Source organism: Ranitomeya imitator, chromosome 6 (genome assembly GCF_032444005.1).
Source record: "Ranitomeya imitator isolate aRanImi1 chromosome 6, aRanImi1.pri, whole genome shotgun sequence".
NCBI classification, from domain to species: Eukaryota; Metazoa; Chordata; class Amphibia; order Anura; family Dendrobatidae; genus Ranitomeya; species Ranitomeya imitator.
The window spans coordinates 131,999,783-132,015,341 of NC_091287.1; positions in this window are offsets into that span (position 1 = coordinate 131,999,783).

The following is a 15,559-nucleotide window of genomic DNA, read 5'->3' on the forward strand; positions in this document are numbered from 1 at the left end:
AGCTTGAATCCCTGGTTTGGTGATGCTTTCGAAGCAGCTGGTCCCGGCTGTACCCAACGATCTTCTAGCTTAGGGAGACTTCGCTTCTCCCAGAAGGCACCTGGAATATGCAAATTAGCCTCCTGAAGCTTGAATCCCTGGTTTGGTGATGCTTTCGAAGCAGCTGGTCCCGGCTGTACCCAACGATCTTCTAGCTTAGGGAGACTTCGCTTCTCCCAGAAGGCACCTGGAATATGCAAATTAGCCTCCTGAAGCTTGAATCCCTGGTTTGGTGATGCTTTCGAAGCAGCTGGTCCCGGCTGTACCCAACGATCTTCTAGCTTAGGGAGACTTCGCTTCTCCCAGAAGGCACCTGGAATATGCAAATTAGCCTCCTGAAGCTTGAATCCCTGGTTTGGTGATGCTTTCGAAGCAGCTGGTCCCGGCTGTACCCAACGATCTTCTAGCTTAGGGAGACTTCGCTTCTCCCAGAAGGCACCTGGAATATGCAAATTAGCCTCCTGAAGCTTGAATCCCTGGTTTGGTGATGCTTTCGAAGCAGCTGGTCCCGGCTGTACCCAACGATCTTCTAGCTTAGGGAGACTTCGCTTCTCCCAGAAGGCACCTGGAATATGCAAATTAGCCTCCTGAAGCTTGAATCCCTGGTTTGGTGATGCTTTCGAAGCAGCTGGTCCCGGCTGTACCCAACGATCTTCTAGCTTAGGGAGACTTCGCTTCTCCCAGAAGGCACCTGGAATATGCAAATTAGCCTCCTGAAGCTTGAATCCCTGGTTTGGTGATGCTTTCGAAGCAGCTGGTCCCGGCTGTACCCAACGATCTTCTAGCTTAGGGAGACTTCGCTTCTCCCAGAAGGCACCTGGAATATGCAAATTAGCCTCCTGAAGCTTGAATCCCTGGTTTGGTGATGCTTTCGAAGCAGCTGGTCCCGGCTGTACCCAACGATCTTCTAGCTTAGGGAGACTTCGCTTCTCCCAGAAGGCACCTGGAATATGCAAATTAGCCTCCTGAAGCTTGAATCCCTGGTTTGGTGATGCTTTCGAAGCAGCTGGTCCCGGCTGTACCCAACGATCTTCTAGCTTAGGGAGACTTCGCTTCTCCCAGAAGGCACCTGGAATATGCAAATTAGCCTCCTGAAGCTTGAATCCCTGGTTTGGTGATGCTTTCGAAGCAGCTGGTCCCGGCTGTACCCAACGATCTTCTAGCTTAGGGAGACTTCGCTTCTCCCAGAAGGCACCTGGAATATGCAAATTAGCCTCCTGAAGCTTGAATCCCTGGTTTGGTGATGCTTTCGAAGCAGCTGGTCCCGGCTGTACCCAACGATCTTCTAGCTTAGGGAGACTTCGCTTCTCCCAGAAGGCACCTGGAATATGCAAATTAGCCTCCTGAAGCTTGAATCCCTGGTTTGGTGATGCTTTCGAAGCAGCTGGTCCCGGCTGTACCCAACGATCTTCTAGCTTAGGGAGACTTCGCTTCTCCCAGAAGGCACCTGGAATATGCAAATTAGCCTCCTGAAGCTTGAATCCCTGGTTTGGTGATGCTTTCGAAGCAGCTGGTCCCGGCTGTACCCAACGATCTTCTAGCTTAGGGAGACTTCGCTTCTCCCAGAAGGCACCTGGAATATGCAAATTAGCCTCCTGAAGCTTGAATCCCTGGTTTGGTGATGCTTTCGAAGCAGCTGGTCCCGGCTGTACCCAACGATCTTCTAGCTTAGGGAGACTTCGCTTCTCCCAGAAGGCACCTGGAATATGCAAATTAGCCTCCTGAAGCTTGAATCCCTGGTTTGGTGATGCTTTCGAAGCAGCTGGTCCCGGCTGTACCCAACGATCTTCTAGCTTAGGGAGACTTCGCTTCTCCCAGAAGGCACCTGGAATATGCAAATTAGCCTCCTGAAGCTTGAATCCCTGGTTTGGTGATGCTTTCGAAGCAGCTGGTCCCGGCTGTACCCAACGATCTTCTAGCTTAGGGAGACTTCGCTTCTCCCAGAAGGCACCTGGAATATGCAAATTAGCCTCCTGAAGCTTGAATCCCTGGTTTGGTGATGCTTTCGAAGCAGCTGGTCCCGGCTGTACCCAACGATCTTCTAGCTTAGGGAGACTTCGCTTCTCCCAGAAGGCACCTGGAATATGCAAATTAGCCTCCTGAAGCTTGAATCCCTGGTTTGGTGATGCTTTCGAAGCAGCTGGTCCCGGCTGTACCCAACGATCTTCTAGCTTAGGGAGACTTCGCTTCTCCCAGAAGGCACCTGGAATATGCAAATTAGCCTCCTGAAGCTTGAATCCCTGGTTTGGTGATGCTTTCGAAGCAGCTGGTCCCGGCTGTACCCAACGATCTTCTAGCTTAGGGAGACTTCGCTTCTCCCAGAAGGCACCTGGAATATGCAAATTAGCCTCCTGAAGCTTGAATCCCTGGTTTGGTGATGCTTTCGAAGCAGCTGGTCCCGGCTGTACCCAACGATCTTCTAGCTTAGGGAGACTTCGCTTCTCCCAGAAGGCACCTGGAATATGCAAATTAGCCTCCTGAAGCTTGAATCCCTGGTTTGGTGATGCTTTCGAAGCAGCTGGTCCCGGCTGTACCCAACGATCTTCTAGCTTAGGGAGACTTCGCTTCTCCCAGAAGGCACCTGGAATATGCAAATTAGCCTCCTGAAGCTTGAATCCCTGGTTTGGTGATGCTTTCGAAGCAGCTGGTCCCGGCTGTACCCAACGATCTTCTAGCTTAGGGAGACTTCGCTTCTCCCAGAAGGCACCTGGAATATGCAAATTAGCCTCCTGAAGCTTGAATCCCTGGTTTGGTGATGCTTTCGAAGCAGCTGGTCCCGGCTGTACCCAACGATCTTCTAGCTTAGGGAGACTTCGCTTCTCCCAGAAGGCACCTGGAATATGCAAATTAGCCTCCTGAAGCTTGAATCCCTGGTTTGGTGATGCTTTCGAAGCAGCTGGTCCCGGCTGTACCCAACGATCTTCTAGCTTAGGGAGACTTCGCTTCTCCCAGAAGGCACCTGGAATATGCAAATTAGCCTCCTGAAGCTTGAATCCCTGGTTTGGTGATGCTTTCGAAGCAGCTGGTCCCGGCTGTACCCAACGATCTTCTAGCTTAGGGAGACTTCGCTTCTCCCAGAAGGCACCTGGAATATGCAAATTAGCCTCCTGAAGCTTGAATCCCTGGTTTGGTGATGCTTTCGAAGCAGCTGGTCCCGGCTGTACCCAACGATCTTCTAGCTTAGGGAGACTTCGCTTCTCCCAGAAGGCACCTGGAATATGCAAATTAGCCTCCTGAAGCTTGAATCCCTGGTTTGGTGATGCTTTCGAAGCAGCTGGTCCCGGCTGTACCCAACGATCTTCTAGCTTAGGGAGACTTCGCTTCTCCCAGAAGGCACCTGGAATATGCAAATTAGCCTCCTGAAGCTTGAATCCCTGGTTTGGTGATGCTTTCGAAGCAGCTGGTCCCGGCTGTACCCAACGATCTTCTAGCTTAGGGAGACTTCGCTTCTCCCAGAAGGCACCTGGAATATGCAAATTAGCCTCCTGAAGCTTGAATCCCTGGTTTGGTGATGCTTTCGAAGCAGCTGGTCCCGGCTGTACCCAACGATCTTCTAGCTTAGGGAGACTTCGCTTCTCCCAGAAGGCACCTGGAATATGCAAATTAGCCTCCTGAAGCTTGAATCCCTGGTTTGGTGATGCTTTCGAAGCAGCTGGTCCCGGCTGTACCCAACGATCTTCTAGCTTAGGGAGACTTCGCTTCTCCCAGAAGGCACCTGGAATATGCAAATTAGCCTCCTGAAGCTTGAATCCCTGGTTTGGTGATGCTTTCGAAGCAGCTGGTCCCGGCTGTACCCAACGATCTTCTAGCTTAGGGAGACTTCGCTTCTCCCAGAAGGCACCTGGAATATGCAAATTAGCCTCCTGAAGCTTGAATCCCTGGTTTGGTGATGCTTTCGAAGCAGCTGGTCCCGGCTGTACCCAACGATCTTCTAGCTTAGGGAGACTTCGCTTCTCCCAGAAGGCACCTGGAATATGCAAATTAGCCTCCTGAAGCTTGAATCCCTGGTTTGGTGATGCTTTCGAAGCAGCTGGTCCCGGCTGTACCCAACGATCTTCTAGCTTAGGGAGACTTCGCTTCTCCCAGAAGGCACCTGGAATATGCAAATTAGCCTCCTGAAGCTTGAATCCCTGGTTTGGTGATGCTTTCGAAGCAGCTGGTCCCGGCTGTACCCAACGATCTTCTAGCTTAGGGAGACTTCGCTTCTCCCAGAAGGCACCTGGAATATGCAAATTAGCCTCCTGAAGCTTGAATCCCTGGTTTGGTGATGCTTTCGAAGCAGCTGGTCCCGGCTGTACCCAACGATCTTCTAGCTTAGGGAGACTTCGCTTCTCCCAGAAGGCACCTGGAATATGCAAATTAGCCTCCTGAAGCTTGAATCCCTGGTTTGGTGATGCTTTCGAAGCAGCTGGTCCCGGCTGTACCCAACGATCTTCTAGCTTAGGGAGACTTCGCTTCTCCCAGAAGGCACCTGGAATATGCAAATTAGCCTCCTGAAGCTTGAATCCCTGGTTTGGTGATGCTTTCGAAGCAGCTGGTCCCGGCTGTACCCAACGATCTTCTAGCTTAGGGAGACTTCGCTTCTCCCAGAAGGCACCTGGAATATGCAAATTAGCCTCCTGAAGCTTGAATCCCTGGTTTGGTGATGCTTTCGAAGCAGCTGGTCCCGGCTGTACCCAACGATCTTCTAGCTTAGGGAGACTTCGCTTCTCCCAGAAGGCACCTGGAATATGCAAATTAGCCTCCTGAAGCTTGAATCCCTGGTTTGGTGATGCTTTCGAAGCAGCTGGTCCCGGCTGTACCCAACGATCTTCTAGCTTAGGGAGACTTCGCTTCTCCCAGAAGGCACCTGGAATATGCAAATTAGCCTCCTGAAGCTTGAATCCCTGGTTTGGTGATGCTTTCGAAGCAGCTGGTCCCGGCTGTACCCAACGATCTTCTAGCTTAGGGAGACTTCGCTTCTCCCAGAAGGCACCTGGAATATGCAAATTAGCCTCCTGAAGCTTGAATCCCTGGTTTGGTGATGCTTTCGAAGCAGCTGGTCCCGGCTGTACCCAACGATCTTCTAGCTTAGGGAGACTTCGCTTCTCCCAGAAGGCACCTGGAATATGCAAATTAGCCTCCTGAAGCTTGAATCCCTGGTTTGGTGATGCTTTCGAAGCAGCTGGTCCCGGCTGTACCCAACGATCTTCTAGCTTAGGGAGACTTCGCTTCTCCCAGAAGGCACCTGGAATATGCAAATTAGCCTCCTGAAGCTTGAATCCCTGGTTTGGTGATGCTTTCGAAGCAGCTGGTCCCGGCTGTACCCAACGATCTTCTAGCTTAGGGAGACTTCGCTTCTCCCAGAAGGCACCTGGAATATGCAAATTAGCCTCCTGAAGCTTGAATCCCTGGTTTGGTGATGCTTTCGAAGCAGCTGGTCCCGGCTGTACCCAACGATCTTCTAGCTTAGGGAGACTTCGCTTCTCCCAGAAGGCACCTGGAATATGCAAATTAGCCTCCTGAAGCTTGAATCCCTGGTTTGGTGATGCTTTCGAAGCAGCTGGTCCCGGCTGTACCCAACGATCTTCTAGCTTAGGGAGACTTCGCTTCTCCCAGAAGGCACCTGGAATATGCAAATTAGCCTCCTGAAGCTTGAATCCCTGGTTTGGTGATGCTTTCGAAGCAGCTGGTCCCGGCTGTACCCAACGATCTTCTAGCTTAGGGAGACTTCGCTTCTCCCAGAAGGCACCTGGAATATGCAAATTAGCCTCCTGAAGCTTGAATCCCTGGTTTGGTGATGCTTTCGAAGCAGCTGGTCCCGGCTGTACCCAACGATCTTCTAGCTTAGGGAGACTTCGCTTCTCCCAGAAGGCACCTGGAATATGCAAATTAGCCTCCTGAAGCTTGAATCCCTGGTTTGGTGATGCTTTCGAAGCAGCTGGTCCCGGCTGTACCCAACGATCTTCTAGCTTAGGGAGACTTCGCTTCTCCCAGAAGGCACCTGGAATATGCAAATTAGCCTCCTGAAGCTTGAATCCCTGGTTTGGTGATGCTTTCGAAGCAGCTGGTCCCGGCTGTACCCAACGATCTTCTAGCTTAGGGAGACTTCGCTTCTCCCAGAAGGCACCTGGAATATGCAAATTAGCCTCCTGAAGCTTGAATCCCTGGTTTGGTGATGCTTTCGAAGCAGCTGGTCCCGGCTGTACCCAACGATCTTCTAGCTTAGGGAGACTTCGCTTCTCCCAGAAGGCACCTGGAATATGCAAATTAGCCTCCTGAAGCTTGAATCCCTGGTTTGGTGATGCTTTCGAAGCAGCTGGTCCCGGCTGTACCCAACGATCTTCTAGCTTAGGGAGACTTCGCTTCTCCCAGAAGGCACCTGGAATATGCAAATTAGCCTCCTGAAGCTTGAATCCCTGGTTTGGTGATGCTTTCGAAGCAGCTGGTCCCGGCTGTACCCAACGATCTTCTAGCTTAGGGAGACTTCGCTTCTCCCAGAAGGCACCTGGAATATGCAAATTAGCCTCCTGAAGCTTGAATCCCTGGTTTGGTGATGCTTTCGAAGCAGCTGGTCCCGGCTGTACCCAACGATCTTCTAGCTTAGGGAGACTTCGCTTCTCCCAGAAGGCACCTGGAATATGCAAATTAGCCTCCTGAAGCTTGAATCCCTGGTTTGGTGATGCTTTCGAAGCAGCTGGTCCCGGCTGTACCCAACGATCTTCTAGCTTAGGGAGACTTCGCTTCTCCCAGAAGGCACCTGGAATATGCAAATTAGCCTCCTGAAGCTTGAATCCCTGGTTTGGTGATGCTTTCGAAGCAGCTGGTCCCGGCTGTACCCAACGATCTTCTAGCTTAGGGAGACTTCGCTTCTCCCAGAAGGCACCTGGAATATGCAAATTAGCCTCCTGAAGCTTGAATCCCTGGTTTGGTGATGCTTTCGAAGCAGCTGGTCCCGGCTGTACCCAACGATCTTCTAGCTTAGGGAGACTTCGCTTCTCCCAGAAGGCACCTGGAATATGCAAATTAGCCTCCTGAAGCTTGAATCCCTGGTTTGGTGATGCTTTCGAAGCAGCTGGTCCCGGCTGTACCCAACGATCTTCTAGCTTAGGGAGACTTCGCTTCTCCCAGAAGGCACCTGGAATATGCAAATTAGCCTCCTGAAGCTTGAATCCCTGGTTTGGTGATGCTTTCGAAGCAGCTGGTCCCGGCTGTACCCAACGATCTTCTAGCTTAGGGAGACTTCGCTTCTCCCAGAAGGCACCTGGAATATGCAAATTAGCCTCCTGAAGCTTGAATCCCTGGTTTGGTGATGCTTTCGAAGCAGCTGGTCCCGGCTGTACCCAACGATCTTCTAGCTTAGGGAGACTTCGCTTCTCCCAGAAGGCACCTGGAATATGCAAATTAGCCTCCTGAAGCTTGAATCCCTGGTTTGGTGATGCTTTCGAAGCAGCTGGTCCCGGCTGTACCCAACGATCTTCTAGCTTAGGGAGACTTCGCTTCTCCCAGAAGGCACCTGGAATATGCAAATTAGCCTCCTGAAGCTTGAATCCCTGGTTTGGTGATGCTTTCGAAGCAGCTGGTCCCGGCTGTACCCAACGATCTTCTAGCTTAGGGAGACTTCGCTTCTCCCAGAAGGCACCTGGAATATGCAAATTAGCCTCCTGAAGCTTGAATCCCTGGTTTGGTGATGCTTTCGAAGCAGCTGGTCCCGGCTGTACCCAACGATCTTCTAGCTTAGGGAGACTTCGCTTCTCCCAGAAGGCACCTGGAATATGCAAATTAGCCTCCTGAAGCTTGAATCCCTGGTTTGGTGATGCTTTCGAAGCAGCTGGTCCCGGCTGTACCCAACGATCTTCTAGCTTAGGGAGACTTCGCTTCTCCCAGAAGGCACCTGGAATATGCAAATTAGCCTCCTGAAGCTTGAATCCCTGGTTTGGTGATGCTTTCGAAGCAGCTGGTCCCGGCTGTACCCAACGATCTTCTAGCTTAGGGAGACTTCGCTTCTCCCAGAAGGCACCTGGAATATGCAAATTAGCCTCCTGAAGCTTGAATCCCTGGTTTGGTGATGCTTTCGAAGCAGCTGGTCCCGGCTGTACCCAACGATCTTCTAGCTTAGGGAGACTTCGCTTCTCCCAGAAGGCACCTGGAATATGCAAATTAGCCTCCTGAAGCTTGAATCCCTGGTTTGGTGATGCTTTCGAAGCAGCTGGTCCCGGCTGTACCCAACGATCTTCTAGCTTAGGGAGACTTCGCTTCTCCCAGAAGGCACCTGGAATATGCAAATTAGCCTCCTGAAGCTTGAATCCCTGGTTTGGTGATGCTTTCGAAGCAGCTGGTCCCGGCTGTACCCAACGATCTTCTAGCTTAGGGAGACTTCGCTTCTCCCAGAAGGCACCTGGAATATGCAAATTAGCCTCCTGAAGCTTGAATCCCTGGTTTGGTGATGCTTTCGAAGCAGCTGGTCCCGGCTGTACCCAACGATCTTCTAGCTTAGGGAGACTTCGCTTCTCCCAGAAGGCACCTGGAATATGCAAATTAGCCTCCTGAAGCTTGAATCCCTGGTTTGGTGATGCTTTCGAAGCAGCTGGTCCCGGCTGTACCCAACGATCTTCTAGCTTAGGGAGACTTCGCTTCTCCCAGAAGGCACCTGGAATATGCAAATTAGCCTCCTGAAGCTTGAATCCCTGGTTTGGTGATGCTTTCGAAGCAGCTGGTCCCGGCTGTACCCAACGATCTTCTAGCTTAGGGAGACTTCGCTTCTCCCAGAAGGCACCTGGAATATGCAAATTAGCCTCCTGAAGCTTGAATCCCTGGTTTGGTGATGCTTTCGAAGCAGCTGGTCCCGGCTGTACCCAACGATCTTCTAGCTTAGGGAGACTTCGCTTCTCCCAGAAGGCACCTGGAATATGCAAATTAGCCTCCTGAAGCTTGAATCCCTGGTTTGGTGATGCTTTCGAAGCAGCTGGTCCCGGCTGTACCCAACGATCTTCTAGCTTAGGGAGACTTCGCTTCTCCCAGAAGGCACCTGGAATATGCAAATTAGCCTCCTGAAGCTTGAATCCCTGGTTTGGTGATGCTTTCGAAGCAGCTGGTCCCGGCTGTACCCAACGATCTTCTAGCTTAGGGAGACTTCGCTTCTCCCAGAAGGCACCTGGAATATGCAAATTAGCCTCCTGAAGCTTGAATCCCTGGCAACATGAAAGATGTTGGTGATACCAAGGCGTGGAGGAAATTCTAGACGGTAGACCACAGGATTAACCTGTTCGAGGACCTTGAAGGGACCCAAGTAGTGAGGTGCAAACTTAGTGGACTCAACGCACAGCCTGATTTTACGGGCGGAGAGCCACACTAAATCGCCAGGAGCAAAGGTCGCGGCTTATCTACATTGGGACGATGTAGGATGGGAGCGCTAGCAAAATGAGACTTAATAGAAGAAAAGGCCATGGAGACCTCTTCAGACCACAATTTGGTATTTGCTCCCTTCTTGGTGAGGGCTACCAAGGGAGCTACCAAAGTTGAGAAGTGGGGAATGAACTGGCGGTAATAATTAATGAACCCCATAAAGCATTGCACCGCTTTAAGAGAATGGGGTTCTTGCCAGTCCATCACAGCATTGTAGTTTGGCAGGATCCATAGCCAATCCCTGGGCAGAGATGATATAGCCCAGGAAAGGTAAAGACTCCTGCTCAAACATATACTTCTCCAACTTTGCATAAAGAGAGTTTGCACGTAAGAGGTCGAAGACTCTGCCAACATCTCTCCGGTGGGAGTCAATATCTGGACAGAAGATAAGAATATCATCCAGATAGACTACGACCGAGGTGGAAAGCATATCCCGGAAGATGTTGTTGACAAAGTCTTGGAAAATGGCTGGGGCATTAAAGAGCCCGAAGGGCATCACCAGATACTCATAGTGCCCATCTCTGGTGTTAAACGCCGTCTTCCATTCGTCCCCCTCACGGATGCAAATCAGTTTATAAGCACCCCGCTGATCTAATTTGGTAAATACCATTGCTCCCCGTAGCCTATCAAAAAGCTCAGAAATCAGGGACAGCGGGTACTTATTCTTAACGGTGATGGCGTTAAGACCCCTGTAATCTATGCAAGGACGTAATTCTCCATTCTTCTTCTGCACGAAGAAGAACCCCGCCCCTGCTGGTGACACTGACTTCCTAATGAACCCTCTTGCCAAATTCTCCTGGATTATTGGGACATAGCCTCCGTTTCCGGGAGAGAGAGTGGATAGACACGTCCTAGAGGAGGTTCTGCTCCAGGCAAGAGATCTATAGGACAGTCATAGGGACGGTGAAGCGGAAGGGTTTTCCCAGCCTTTTTGGAGAAGACGTCTGCATAGGACCAATAGCATTTGGGAAGAGAAGAGAGATCTGCGGGTATCTCAGTGGTGGAAACCTGAACACACTTTTTCACACATCTGCCCTTACAGGATTCACTCCAACCCAATATCCTCCCTGAGGTCCACTCAATATGTGGGGAGTGGAAACGGAGCCAGGGTATTCCCAGCAGAATCTCATCCATTCCCTTGGAAAGGACAAGAAGGAAAATAATTTCCTGGTGGGATGGGGACATGGCTAACGTGAAAGGGACAGTCTGATGTGTGATTTGTAATGGAAGTGTCGACCCATTCACCACTTTAAGGCTGCCATCACACTAGCAGTATTTGGTCAGTATTTTACATCAGTATTTGTAAGCCAAAACCAGGAGTGGGTGATAAATGCAGAAGTAGTGCATATGTTTCTATTATACTTTTCCTTTATTTGTTCCATTCCTGGTTTTGGCTCACAAATACTGATGTAAAATTCTGACCAAATACTGCTAGTGTGACAGCAGCCTAACAGTTACTGGTTTGGCAACATTACTAGAGGTATTGCGTGGCGCAGAGCAAAAGCAGAAGACATGAAATTTCCCTCTTCTCCTGAATCCACACAAAGCTCAACTGTATGAGTGGATGAGCCTAACAGGATTGTCCCTTTAAAGGACAACTTGGAGGAAAATTCCGCTGTGTCCAGTGAACCTCCTCCAATGGTCACTAGACGCAATCGTTTCCCGACCGCCGGGGACATTTATTAGCGTAATGTCCCAATTGTTGGCAATTTTTACACACCACAGGTACTCAAGCGTTCTGAGACCTAGGTCCCACTCGAGAAACCTCCATGGCCTCATGGGAGTCGGAGGCCAGAACAGGAGATTCCAGAGGTTTGGCAAAGGTGGGAGCCAGCCAAAACCTCTGCCTACACTGGGTTCGCTCTAACCTACGCTCATTAAAACGGAGATCACTGCGGGTAGATATAGTAATGAGCTCCTCCAGTGTGGCGGGAATCTCCCTGGTGGCCAAAGCGTCCTTTACATGATCTGCCAGGCCTTTCCAGAACACCAGAATAAGTACAGTCATGGCCAAAAGTTTTGAGAATGAGACAAATATTAATTTTTCCAAAGTCTACTGCTTCATTTTTTCTAATGGCAATTTGCACATACTCCTGAATGTCAGAGTGATCAGCTTAACAGCAATTACTGTACTTGCAAAGTCAATATTTGCCCAGAAAATGAACTTTAACCCCCAAAACACATTTCAACATCATTGCAGTCCTGCCTTAAAAGGAGCAGCTAACATCGTTTTAGTGATTGATCCATTAACACAGGTGTGGGTGTTGATGAGGACAGGGCTGGCGATCAATCAGTCATGATTAAGTAAGAATGATATCACTGGACACTTTAAAAGGAGGCTGGTGCTTGGTATCATTGTTTCTCTTCAGTTAACCATGGTTATCTCTAAAGAAACACATGCAGCCATCATTGCACTGCACAAAAATGGCCTAACAGGGAAGAGTATCGCAGCTACAAAGATTGCACCTCAGTCAACAATCTATCGCATCATCAAGAACTTAAAGGAGAGAGCTTCCATTGTTGTCAAAAAGGCTCCAGGGCGCCCAAGAAAGACCAGCAAGCGCCAGGACCGTATCTTAAAACTATTTCAGCTGCGGGATCGGACTACTAGCAGTGCCGAGCTTGCTCAGGAATGGCAGCAGGCTGGTGTGAGTGCTTCTGCACGCACTGTGAGGCGGAGACTCTTTGAGCAAGGGCTGGTTTCAAGGAGGGCAGCAAAGAAGCCACTTCTCTCCAGAAAAAACATCAGGGACCGACTGATATTCTGCAAAAGGTACAGGGAGTGGACTGCTGAGGACTGGGGCAAAGTCATTTTCTCTGATGAATCCCCTTTTCGATTATTTGGGACATCTGGAAAACAGCTTATTCGGAGAAGAAGAGGTGAGCGCTACCACCAGTCTTGTCTCATGCCAACTGTAAAGCATCCTGAAACCATTCATGTGTGGGGTTGCTTCTCAGTCAAGAGAATCGGCTCACTCACAGTCTTGCCTAAAAACACAGCCATGAATAAAGAATGGTACCAGAATGTCCTCCAAGAGCAACTTCTCCCAACCGTCCAAGGGCAGTTTGGCGCCCAACAATGCCTTTTCCAGCATGATGGAGCACCTTGCTATAAAGCAAAGGTGATAACTAAATGGCTCATGGAACAAAACATAGAGATTTTGGGTCCATGGCCCGGAAACTCCCCAGATCTTAATCCCATTGAGAACTTGTGGTCAATCATCAAGAGACGGGTGGACAAACAAAAACAAACAAATTCTGGCAAAATGCAAGCATTGATTATGCAAAAATGGACTGCTATCAGTCAGGATTTGGTCCAGAAGTTGATTGAGAGCATGCCAGGAAGAATTGCAGGGGTCTTGAAGAATAAGGGACAACACTGCAAATATTGACTTGCTGCATTAACTCATTCTAACTGTCAATATAACCTATTGGTACTCATAATATGATTGAAATTATATTTCTGTATGTGATATAAACATCAGACAAACACTAATAAAAATCAGAGGGCAGCAGATCATGTGAAAATATAATTTTGGTGTCATTCTCAAAACTTCTGGCCATGACTGTACTTTATCCGGCTCAGAGGCTAGAGTCCGGAATTGGATGGCAAACTGGCTGACCATGGACAAACCCTGAGTAATTGCGAACAATTGGAGCGTGGTATCGTGGGTGACACGAGGTCCCAAAAAGACCTGCCTCAGAGCGACCAGGAAGAGAGGAGCACTCTGTACCACACGATCATCACGCTCCAAAGCGGCGTTACCTACTCCAACGCCCTGCCTGACAAAAGAGATAAAATGAATCCAACTTTTGCCTGTTCCGTGGGAAAACGTGCAGCCAGCAGCTCAAGATGTATGGAGCACTGGCTCACGAATCCCTGACATAGCTTACTGTCACCAGCAAACTTGTCTGGAAGCAGGAGACGGGATAGAGTCAGAGCAGGGGTGGCAGCGGACAGACTGGCTGCAGCTACATTTGCAGCCTGAACAATGACAGCAGTGACGTCCACAGCTGAGGTTGCACGCTCTAGAGCCGCCAATCTACCCTCCAGCTGCTGGATGTACCGCTGTAGATGCTGATCGTCCTCCATTTACTAGCCAGACCCTGGCGCTAGTGTTATGTTACGGCTAGCGGAACGCACCGAGTAAATATAGATGTTTATTATAAATGGTGCGTTTGCAGCCCGGGGTCCACCGTGCAGGAGGAACCTGCTGCTAGTGAATGGTGGCACTGTTTGACAGTATAGACTATCTCTGTTACCTCACAGAGTAGCCGTGAGAGGAAAGCACTGTGCCCTGTTAGCCTCACAGGAGCACAAGCTTGCTGCCGAACTGATAGCAGTCAGTGGTTATGCACACACGCAATCTCCTCACCGGAGGTGCCGGTATTCTAGGGGCTTATTTCAGCTGGGTTCCTGAATACGTTCACACAATCTCCTCACCAGAGGTTGCGGTATTCTAGGGGTTTATTTCAGCCGGGTCCCTGAACACATTCATACATAACCACACTGGCGCAATGCACATATTTGGATTGATACTAGCGCATTGGGCGTGTGGCCATGCGAGCCTTTTATAGCTGCAGCAAGTACAAGACCTTCCTAGAAGGACCAATGAGAGGCTGCCACAAAGCCAGAGCACCTACAGTACCTTCCTAGAAGGACCAATGGACTTATCTGCAGTATCTGAACATGTGACCCTCGATCTCCACTGAGAGATCTCACTCTGGGCATGCTCAGAACGAGAAAAGCAGGACTTAGTCCTACAAGCGTCTGCTCGCCGCTGCCCAGCACTGGCTTAAATGGCAGAAGCAGGAAAAGCAGCAGTAACTCTTTGTATAGAGTCGGACTGAGCAAGACGCTGGGACCGATGTCTCCGCTGAGCAGGCTCCACTGCGGCAGGAGAAGAATGGGAGACTGCAGCAGAGATGGCCCGAGATTCCCCCTGTGCAGAGGTGGGAATTCGACCCCTAACAATGAGCTCCAAGAATGAGGAGATAAGGGACACAGGGCAGGAGAACAGGGAAACAGGACTAGATGAAAAAAGAGAGATGGACCTGGATGAAGAGCCAAACACAGAGGAACTCAGAGTTTAACTTAACAATCAGGCACCTACACAAAGGAAGGGTGGCCTGAAATACCAAGTGGCTGCCTTCTATTGGCCCATCTATGCTGCCGGGTCAGGTCGCAGCCAGGAGTGAAGAGGAGGAGTGTGCGCGCACCCGGTCCCTAAGGAGAAGATGTCAGGAGACCGAGCGCGTGACAGGCAGCAGAGGGGAGGCGTGCGACGCACCCGAAGAGACACGCACCAGGACCCAGACCAGGAAGGAGCAGGGAGCGACGCGGGAGCGCCGACCGAAGAGGAGGAAAAAGCGGCGACCACGGCACCGACGGAGGTAAGTATAGGTGTAACAGTACCCCCTCTCTTAGACCCCCTTTACCCCTTTTGTACAATAATCTCTTAAGAATACGAGGCGCATTAATACATAGTTACATAGTTATTAAGGTTGAAGGAAGACTATAAGTCCATCTAGTTCAACCCATAGCCTAACCTAACATGCCCTAACATGTTGATCCAGAGGAAGGCAAAAAAAAACCCATGTGGCAAAGAGTAAGCTCCACATTGGGGAAAAAAATTCCTTCCCGACTCCACATACGGCAATCAGACTAGTTCCCTGGATCAACGCCCTATCAAGGAATCTAGTGTATATACCCTGTAACATTATACTTTTCCAGAAAGGTATCCAGTCCCCTCTTAAATTTAAGTTCTCCCGAGCTTCCCAAGATCTCTCCTCAGGCCCAAACCCCTTCCAATCAATTAAGAAGAAGGTTTTGCCTCTGACCTTTTTGGAAGCTAAAATATCTTTTACTTTAAAAATATTATCTGCACTGACCGGGAGAGGAGAAGAGTTGGAAGTAGGATGGAAACAATTAAGAATGACTGGTTTTAGGAGAGAAACGTGGAAAGCATTGGGAATGTGGAGCAAAGCAGGCAACCTCAGCTTGTAGGATACATCGTTGATGCGGCGGAGAACTTCAAAAGGACCAATGTAACGAGGGGGGCCCAACTTGTAGGAAGGTATCTTCAGTCTGATATATTTAGATGAAATCTAAACCCTCTCGCCCGGAAGATAAGTT